The sequence below is a fragment of the Bubalus kerabau genome, chromosome 4, assembly GCF_029407905.1.
Source record: "Bubalus kerabau isolate K-KA32 ecotype Philippines breed swamp buffalo chromosome 4, PCC_UOA_SB_1v2, whole genome shotgun sequence".
Lineage (NCBI taxonomy): Eukaryota > Metazoa > Chordata > Mammalia > Artiodactyla > Bovidae > Bubalus > Bubalus kerabau.
The window spans coordinates 42,695,554-42,705,469 of NC_073627.1; the positions used below are offsets into that span (position 1 = coordinate 42,695,554).

The window sequence follows — 9,916 nt, forward strand, 5'->3', positions numbered from 1 at the left end:
AGCAGAGACATCACTTTGCCAACAAAGGTCCGTCTAGTCAAAGCTATGGTTTTTCCAGTAGCCACGTATGGATGTGAGAGTTGGATCATAAAGAAGGCTGAGCACTGAAGAACTGATGCTTTTGAACTGTGGTGCTGGAGAAGACTCTTGAGAGTCCCTTGGACAGCAAGATCAAACCAGTCAATCCTAAAGGAAATCAGCCCTGAATATTCATTGGAAAGACTGATGCTGAAGCTCCAATAATTTGGCCACCTGATGCCAAGAGCCGACTCACTGGAAAAGACCCTGATGCTGGGAAAGATTAAGGGCAAGAGGAGAAGGGGGCAACAGAGGATGAGATGGTTGGATGGCATTAAACATATTAAACATGAGTTTGAGCAAACTCTGGGAGATGGTGAAGGACAGATAAGCCTGGTGTGCTGTAGTCCATGGGGTCATAAAGACTCAGACATGAGTGAGCAACTGTACAACAACAACAAGATTTCAGAATGGTGGAACTTGCCTGGCAGTTCAATAGTTAGGACTCTGAGCTTCCACTGCAGGGGGTGTAGGTTCCATCCCTGGTCAGGGAACTAAGATCCTGCATGCTGCACGGTGCAGGGAAAAAAAAAAAGAAAAGCTTTCAGAATGGGGGAGAAATGCAACATAGCAGAGACAGATAACCCCAGTCAACAGCATATTGATTGGAGGATGTTTCCATATTTAAATACAAAGGAAAAAAACCCTATAAGTTCCTATAGGCATCAATTTCTGAATTTGTAATTTCCCTGGGAGGATAGTTTCAACTCTGTCCTTTAATTAAAGCAGCAGTTGGATTCCCTTTTGGTCAAAGGAAGTGGTTACCGATACCACTAATTTTTTTCCACGAGGACCAATATAGCCAGAAATGCCAACATTCATCTTCTGTAAACAGATCCCAGGAGCAAACTTCATTGTCTCTAGCTGGTGGATAGTTCAGCTTTATTACTTGGCTTTGGGTCATCATGGGGGCAAGGGTAGAGTGGCTGACATTTATTGAGTCCACATTTCTAGTGGCCATATGGCTTTGATTGCATCTAATTTCTCACCACAACCCTGTGAAGAAGGTGTTATTGTCAAGGTAGTGTGAGAGAGAAATGGAAGATCAAAGAGGTTAGAGGTCATACAGCTAATTTTCTAGATTCTAAATCTCAGTAGCTTTGGTTTGGCCCAGGTGCATCTGTCATTAGCATTCATTCATTCAGTAAATATTTGTTGAGCACCATTAACTTCCAGAGACTGGCAAATCAAGTTTAAACTTTGTAACCTGGCATATCAGATTCTTCACAATGGCTCCTCTGACCCCAGCTTACTTGTCCAATCTCATTTCTTGAATTGCTTCTGCTTGCTGCACCTATTCAGGTCCCCAGTCTGAGTGACCCTCTAAGAAGAAACTTTCTGTGTTCTGTGCGACCTCCCTTTGGCCCATCGTGGATTTCTGCAGCAGGTGCAGCAGATAGTTCCCATGGCTGTTGGGGTCTCACCGCAAACACCCACCCCTACTACTCTCCACTTTTGTGCCCTAGGGTGTTTCTCAAGCATCCCAGATGGAAGCTTCTACAGGGGGCAAGTTATCCCTGGGGCATCCATAGCTGGTGGAAATGGGAACTGGTTAATAAATGCCACAGGCTCCTGTCTTTGGAGAGCCTGTCTGAGGCATATATTCTGCATCATTGCTCAGGGATCTTCAAGAGGAATGACAGTTGGTTCACAGTGGTAACCAATCCATGATGGGTTCTCTATTGGATTTCCATTCTTGTCTGTCTCCCTCTCCCTCACTCCTGCTTCCTGGAATCATCTCCTGACTATGGAACTTCCCTGGCGGTTCAATGGTTAAGACTTCACCTTCCAATGCAGAGTGTGCAAGTTTGATCCCTGGTCAGGAAACTAAGATCCCACATGCCACACAGTCAGGCCAAATTTTTTTTTAATTAATAAAATATAAAACAAAAGATTATAACAAAACAAAAACAGACCCAGAGATGCAGAAAACAAACTAGTGGTTACCAGGGAGTTCAAGGGAAGAAGGGTAGGAGGAGGGGCAAGAGAGGTAAAGGGGATAAAGAGGTACAAACTACTTGGTATAAAATAAAGAAGTTACAAGGATATAATTTACAGCACAGGGAATAGAACCAATATTTTATAATAGCTTAATATGAAGTATTTTATAGTATTTTATAATAACTTAATATGAAGCTACCAGGGCTTCCCTGGTAGGTCAGTAGGTAAAGATTCTGCTTGTAATGCAGGAGATCTGGGCTCGATCCCTGGGTTGGGAAGATCCTCCGGAGAAGGAAATGACAACCCACCCCAGCATTCTTGCCTGTAAAATCCCATGGACAGAGGAACCTGGAAGGCTACAGTCCATGGGGTTGCAAGAGTCAGACACGACTTAGTGACTAAACCACCAAAACTGACATGAAGTATAACCTAAAATTATTGAATCACTATGTTGTACACTTAAAACTAATATAATATTTTAAAAGAACTATATTTCAAGAAAAATAGAAAATCAATTGACCATAAACATATGGGTTTATTTCTGGACTCACAATTCTATTCCATATATCTTTGCACTATTACCACACTTAATTGATTACTGCAACTTTGTAGTAAGTTTTGTAATCAAAAAGTGTGAATCCTCCAACTTTTTTCTTCTTTTTTGAGATTGTTTTGTCTATTCTGAGCCTTTTGTATTTTCATATGAATTTCAGGATCAGTTTGTCATTCTGCAAAAGAAAATCAGAGCTTTCAATAGGGATTGTACCGAATCTGTAGATCAATTTGGGGCGTATTATCATCCCATCAATATTAAGTCTTCCAATTTGTGACCATGGAATACATGCATGCTAAGTTCAGTCATGTCTGTCTCTTTGCAATCCTATGGACGTGTAGCCTACCAGGCTCCTCTGTCCATGAGATTCTCCAGGCAAGAATACTGGAGTGGGTTGCCGTGCCCTCCTCCAGAGGATCTTCCCAACCCAAGGACTGAACCCACATCTCTCGTGTCTCCGGCACTGGCAGGTGGGTTGTGACCATGGGATAGGTCTTAATTAATTTATGTAGGCCTTAATTAATTTCTTTCAGTGATGTTTAATAGTTTTTAATGTATAAGTCTTACACCTCTTCTTAAGTGTTTTATTATTTTTAACAATTGTAATAAAAACATATAACATTACTCTCATTACCATTTTTAAGTGTACAATAATGTTAACTATATTCACATTGTTGTGTAACAGATCTCTAGAACTTTTTAGCTTGCAAAATTGAAACTCTATGTCCACGGAAGACCAACTCTCCATTTCCCCTTCCCCTATCCCTCGCAACCACCATTCTATTTTCTGTTCCCATAATTTTGACTGCTCTAGATATCTCATATAAGTAAAACCATACAGTATTTGCCATTTGGTGACTGATTTATTTCATTCAACATAACATCTTCAAGGCTTATCCATGTGGTAGTATGTGACAGGAGTTCTGTTTTTAAGACTGAATAATATTCCATTGCATGTATACACCACATTTTCTTTATTCATTCATTTATCAGTGGACATTTGGGCTTTCACCTTTTGGTTATTGTGAACATGGGTGTGCAAAAATCTCTTGAGAGCCTGCTTTCAATTCTTTTCAATATATATCCAGAAGTGGAATTGCTGGATCATATAATATTTCTATTTTTAGCATTTTGAGGAATCTCTACACTGCTTTACATAGTGTCTGCACCATTTTACATCCCTACCAGCAGCACAGAAATGTTGCTGTATCACCACATTCTCACCAACAATTGTTTTTTTTTTTTTGTATGTTGTTTTTCTGGTGGTCATCCTAATGCGTTGTGAGATAATATCCCAGTGTCATTTTGATTTGTGTTTCTCTAATGATTGTGATATTGAGAATTATTTCATATGTTTGTTGGCCATTTGTCTATCTACTCTGGAGAAATGTCTCTTCACATACTTTGTCCATTTTTTAAAAAAATTAGGTTTACCTGTCTTTTAAAAATTAGTTAATTAATTAATTTGGCTGCACTGGGTCTTAGTTGTAGCATGTGGGATCTAGTTCCCTGACCAGGGATAGAACCCAGCCCCCCTGCATTATGAGCACAGTCTTAGCCACTGGACCACTGGGGAAGTCCCCTTGGAACTCTTTTCAAAGATCATTTGACCATAATATAAGGATTTATTTCTGGGCTCTGTATTCTGTTCCATTGGACTATGGGTCTGTCTTTTATGCCAGTACCAGTTTTTATTACTGTGGCTTTGTAAACATTCTGTTTCACAATAAGAAAATTTGCACTCTTCCCAGTGAGTTAAAATTTGCTATTAAAAAAATAAACTCAGATAGGTCTTGGAGATCTTTCTATGGCAATACACATTGTGTGACTTCTTTTTTCCTGACACCAATCAATTTTACAATTCTCAGACACAAACAGTTTAATTCAATTCTGACACCAACTTCCTTTTTTTTTTTTATATTAATAATTCTGACACCAACTTCCTAAAGTCAGATTCCACAGGTTAAGGGCTCAGTCCCACAAGGCTGCCCCTATTTCAGAAAATGAAACGTTAGTTGCTTAGCCGTGTCTGACTCTTTGAGATCCCATGGACTGTAGCCTGCCAGGCTCCTCTGTCAAAGGGATTCTCCTGGCAAAAAACTGGAGTGGGTTCTTTACCATCAGAGCCACTTTGGAAGGGACTCCCTATTTCGGATGCCAACTACAAATGGGGTTCCCGAGCTACCTACACTTCTGCCCAGTGAATTACAAATCTAGGGATTCCCATGCCCCACCCCAGATTTGATAATTTGCTGAAATGAACCACAGAACTCAAGAAAACATTATATGTACTATTACAAAGGATACAAATGAACAGTGAGGTGAATAGGTACATAAGGGGAGATCTGGAAAGTCCTGAGTGCAGCAGCCTCTACCCCCATAGGGTTGGCACTCACACCCTCCTGGGATATGGATACGCTTGCCAACCCAGAAGCTCTCTGAATTGTGCTGTTTAGGGGTTTTTATGGAAGTTTCATTCAGAGAAGGCAATGGCACCCCACTCCAGTACTCTTGCCTAGAAAATCCCACGGATGGAGGAGCCTGGTAGGCTGTAATCCATGGGGTCGCTAAGAGTCGGATACAACTGAGCAACTTCACTTTCACTCTTCACTTTCATGCATTGGAGAAAGAAATGGCAACCCACTCCAGTGTTCTTGCCTGGAGAATCCCAGGGACAGGGGAGCCTGGTGGGCTGCCGTCTATGGGGTCACACAGAGTCAGACACGACTGAAGTGACTTAGCAGTAGCAGTAGTATGGAAGTTTCATTATGTAGGCATGATAGTTTAAATCACTGGTCATTGGTGATGAAGCTCAATCTCCAGGTCCTCTTGCCTCCCTAGTCGGGGAGGGGAGTCACTGAACGTTCTAAGCCTCTAATCTTGTGGTTGGTTTGTTTGGCCACGGGTCCCATCCTGAAGTTATCTAGCCCCCAATCTGGAGTTATCTCACTAACTTACAATAGACAATAAATTCCAAGGGTTTTAGGAAATCTGAGCCACAGACAAAAAATAAATATTTATTTTTTATTTTACCACAGGTATGGACCTTCCTCATTATTTTTAATAGCTTCATGGCAATCCATTGTATAGATATATCATCATTTATTTAAACATCTCCTATTGACAGACATTGCAGGTGTTTGCCTACTCCTGCAAATGCTAACAGTAGTTTATTGAGTTTATTGAAATATCCACTATTGATGGCTGTTGTCATTATTTGCCATTTTCTTCCAATCACTAACAATGTCACAGGAAACACCCTTGTTGAGTATTTCTTTAGGTTACATTCTCCAAAGTGGAATTCCTGAGTCAGAGTGCATGTTCCCTGGACATTTGGATAGACACTGCTAAATTGTCCTTAAAAATCCTGTACCAATCTGTACTCACATCAGTCGTGTATGAAAGAGACCATTTCACTAGACCCTTACTGAAATTGGATGTTTCAGCTTTTAGAAAAAATTTTGTTGTGGAAAATTTCATATACAAAAAAAGATGATTATAAGGATTTCTTATTGCCCATCACCCAGTTTGAACTCATGGCCAATCTTATTTCATCTAAACTTCCATCCTCTTCCTACCACCACTGGAGTATTCTAAAGGAAATCCCACAACATTAAACATTTCATCTGTAAATAATTCAGTATGTATTTATATTAAGGAATCTTAACAAAAATAATCATAATCCCTAGGTGACAACTCAATAAATTAACAATGATTCCATATTAGATGAATGGATAAATAAGATGTGGCACAAATGATGGAATACTACTCAGCCATAAAAAGAATGAAATAATGCAGCCACCTGACCTGCCTCTTGAGAAATCTGTATGCAGGTCAGGAAGCAACAGTTAGAACTGGACATGGAACAACAGACTGGTTGCAAATAGGAAAAGGAGTACGTCAAGGCTGTATATTGTCACCCTGCTTATTTAACTTATATGCAGAGTACATCATGAGAAACGCTGGACTGGAAGAAGCATGAGCTGGAATCAAGATTGCTGGGAGAAATATCAATAACCTCAGATATGCAGATGACACCACCCTTATGGCAGAAAGTGAAGAGGAACTAAAAAGCCTCTTGATGAAAGTGAAAGTGGAGAGTGAAAAAGTTGGCTTAAAGCTCAACATTCAAGAAAACGAAGATCATGGCATCCGGTCCCATCACTTCATGGGAAATATATGGGGAAACAGTGGAAACAGTGTCAGACTTTATTTTTTGGGGGCTCCAAAATCACTGCAGATGGTGACTGCAGCCATGAAATTAAAAGACGGTTACTCCTTGGAAGGAAAGTTATGACCAACCTAGATAGCATATTCAAAAGCAGAGACATTACTTTGCCAACAAAGGTCCATGTAGTCAGAGCTATGGTTTTTCCTGTGGTCATGTATGGATGTGAGAGTTGGACTGTGAAGAAGGCTGAGCACCGAAGAATTGATGCTTTTGAACTGTGGTGTTGGAGAAGACTCTTGAGAGTCCCTTGGACTGCAAGGAGATCCAATCAGTCCATCCTGAAGGAGATCAGCCCTGGGATTTCTTTGGAAGGACTGATGCTAAAGCTGAAACTCCAGTACTTTGGCCACCTCATGCGAAGAGTTGACTCATTGGAAAAGACTCTGATGCTGGGAGGGATTGGGGGCAGGAGGAGAAGGGGACGACAGATGGCTGGATGGCATCACTGACTCGATGGACGTGAGTCTGAGTGAACTCCGGGAGTTGGTGATGGACAGGGAGGCCTGGCGTGCTGCAATTCATGGGGTTGCAAAGAGTCGGACACGACTGAGCGACTGAACTGAACTGTGGCTATAACTAGGAATTATCATACTAAGCAAAGAAAGTCAGAAAGAGAAAAACAAATACCATGTGTGATCACTTATAGGTGGAATTTCTAGGTAACAGAAGCAGACTCACTCACATAGAGAATACACTTTCGGTTGCCTGGGGGAGAGCAGGTGGGGAAGGGGTGGATTGGGAGTTTGGGATTAGCAGATGCAAACTATTATATATAGGATGGATAAACAGCAAAGTCCTACTATATAGCACAGGAAACTATATCAAACATCCTGTGATAAACCGTAATGGAAAAGTATGAAAAAGAATGTATATACATATATACCTAAATCACTTTGCTGTACAGCAGAAATTAAAATTTTAATTAAAAAAATTTTAAAAACATAAATCAACTATATTTCAATAAAGAAATTTTCTTAATATCATCAAATATCAGTCTTAAATTTCCCTATTATCTCATAATTTTATTGGCAATTTGTTTGAATCAGGGTTCAAAACACTCCATATTACAGTCTATAAGCCTCTTTTTAAAAGTGCTCCTTCCATGTCTCCTCAACCCCTCCTTCTTCTGTCCATGAGATTTATTTGTTAAAGAAATTAGATGGTTTGTCCTGTAGAGTTTCCCAGTCTGTATTTTGCTGTTAGGAACCTCATGGTATCTTTTAATATGTCCCTCCTGTGAACTGGTAGTTAGATCTAGAATCCTGATCAGATTTAATTTGGGAAGGGGGCAGGACTGTTCTGTGAGGCTTCCCTGTTGGTTCAGCTATAAAGAATCTGCCTGCCAATGCAGGAGATGTGGGTTGGATTGGGAAGATCCTCTGGAGAAGGAAATAACAACCCACTCCAGTAATCTTGCCTGGAGAATCCCATGGAGAGAAGACCTGGCGGGCTACGGTCCAGGGGGTCGCAAAAGAGTCAGAAGAGACTTAGCGACTAAACAGCAACAGGACTGCTTTGTAAGAGGCGTTGTCTTCTTGCCTGAGAGGGCAATCATGTCATCGTGTCTTTTCTTGTGATGTTAGCAGTCCTTCATGATGACTGCAAAAACAGTTCAATGCCATCATTCCTTCTCATAGCAGAGAAATTTCCCCTCATCAACTATTTGTTTACCCAGAGGTACAGTTCATACAGGAAACACATAATGATTACTTGATTTTTACCTTTATTTCCAATTTTTAAAAGTAATGAGTTGGTTCACTGTATCCTTGAAGGCAGCAACCAATGAGGTTTTCTTTTGTTTTGGAGTGTTTTTAGCGTAATGATAAATTCAGGGATTTTAAGTGTATTTAGGGATTTTGTTCTGCTGCAGTTATTATCCTTCTTGACATTCAAATCATCCCATCTTTGGCCAGAGGGAGATTCTTCAAGGTAACTTCTGAGGCCTTTTGACAGCATTCCAGTACTCTGATAGCTTTGTTGCTTTCTTGTTTCACAAGATGTTTTAGGCTTATCTGATAAATCCCCTGTCCCAGACATAAAATCAGCTGTTTCTCCAGAGCGCTCCGGTGATGGGAGCACTTCTTAGTGGGAGATGGCATTTGAAGACTTCAGTCAGCGTGGTAGAGGTGTTTATTGCTTTGGACAGGTCATTATTTATAGGTCTTTTCAATACATATTTAAACTATGTCATGAGTTTATAGTGAGATTTGAAGTTAATATTAAGGAGGACAGAATTTTTACTTACTCTCAATGATCTCACTTTCTCTTTCTCCTTTTTCCTCCTCAGTAAAGAGCCCCTGTTCTCAATAATACTAATTTGATTAGTTTTTCATACAACAGCCCACGAGATTTGTCATTAATTTGCATGTCATCTGTGCCCAGGGACCATGCCAATCCTCACTGTGTCATTCTAAATTTGGTATATGTGCTGCTGAAGTGAGAACAAACTTCATAATCTTTTTTTGGAGGGGCACACCAGGTGGCTTGCAGGATCTTAGTTCCCTGATCAGGAATGAAACCCACATCCCCTGGAGTGGAAGTGCAGACTTTTAACCACTGGCCCGCATGGAAGTCCCCAAAATTTATGATCTTTACCAAACTGAAAGGAGAAAAATTGTATCTCATTCTAGTTTTATTCTGCATTTCTCTGGTGATTAATGAGGCTAAGCATGTGTTTTTTTTCATCACCAGCAAATCCCTGGTTTAAATCTCTTCCCAATTGTTGGTATTCTCCATGACAGCATTTCCAGAATTTCAGCCACTTGCTTATATAGTATGTTTTTTTCCCAATTAACAAATCACCCATGCTATTATTGACTGAATACATTTTTAGTTTCTGAGCCCCCACCCCAGTAGTCATATACAAACATCATGAACACGAATAGATTTGGTGTCTACTTATACACTTCCCTAATGCACATTAACATAAACACATTACTCTTAAAGTTTAAAAAGTGGGTAGGTACTGAAATCGTCTCCTGTACTTCCCACCTGTGGTGTGAGCCCCACGCTTTGGAAATCACTACCCTAAAGGCTTTGATGTTCTGTGATGGAAATGGGAGGAGAGATGTTGGTCATGGCCCTACGCCCACATACCTTTCATGAGAAAGATC

General features: G+C 40.4%; 1 non-coding gene across 1 annotated transcript; it reads right to left on the reverse strand.

Annotated features, from left to right (window-relative positions):
• Positions 1-9,140: 9,140 nt before the first annotated feature.
• On the reverse strand, positions 9,141-9,247 carry LOC129651900 (U6 spliceosomal RNA). Its single transcript, XR_008714399.1, has one exon. It is a non-coding gene; the product is annotated as a U6 spliceosomal RNA (small nuclear RNA).
• Between the last annotated feature and the right edge of the window lie 669 nt (positions 9,248-9,916).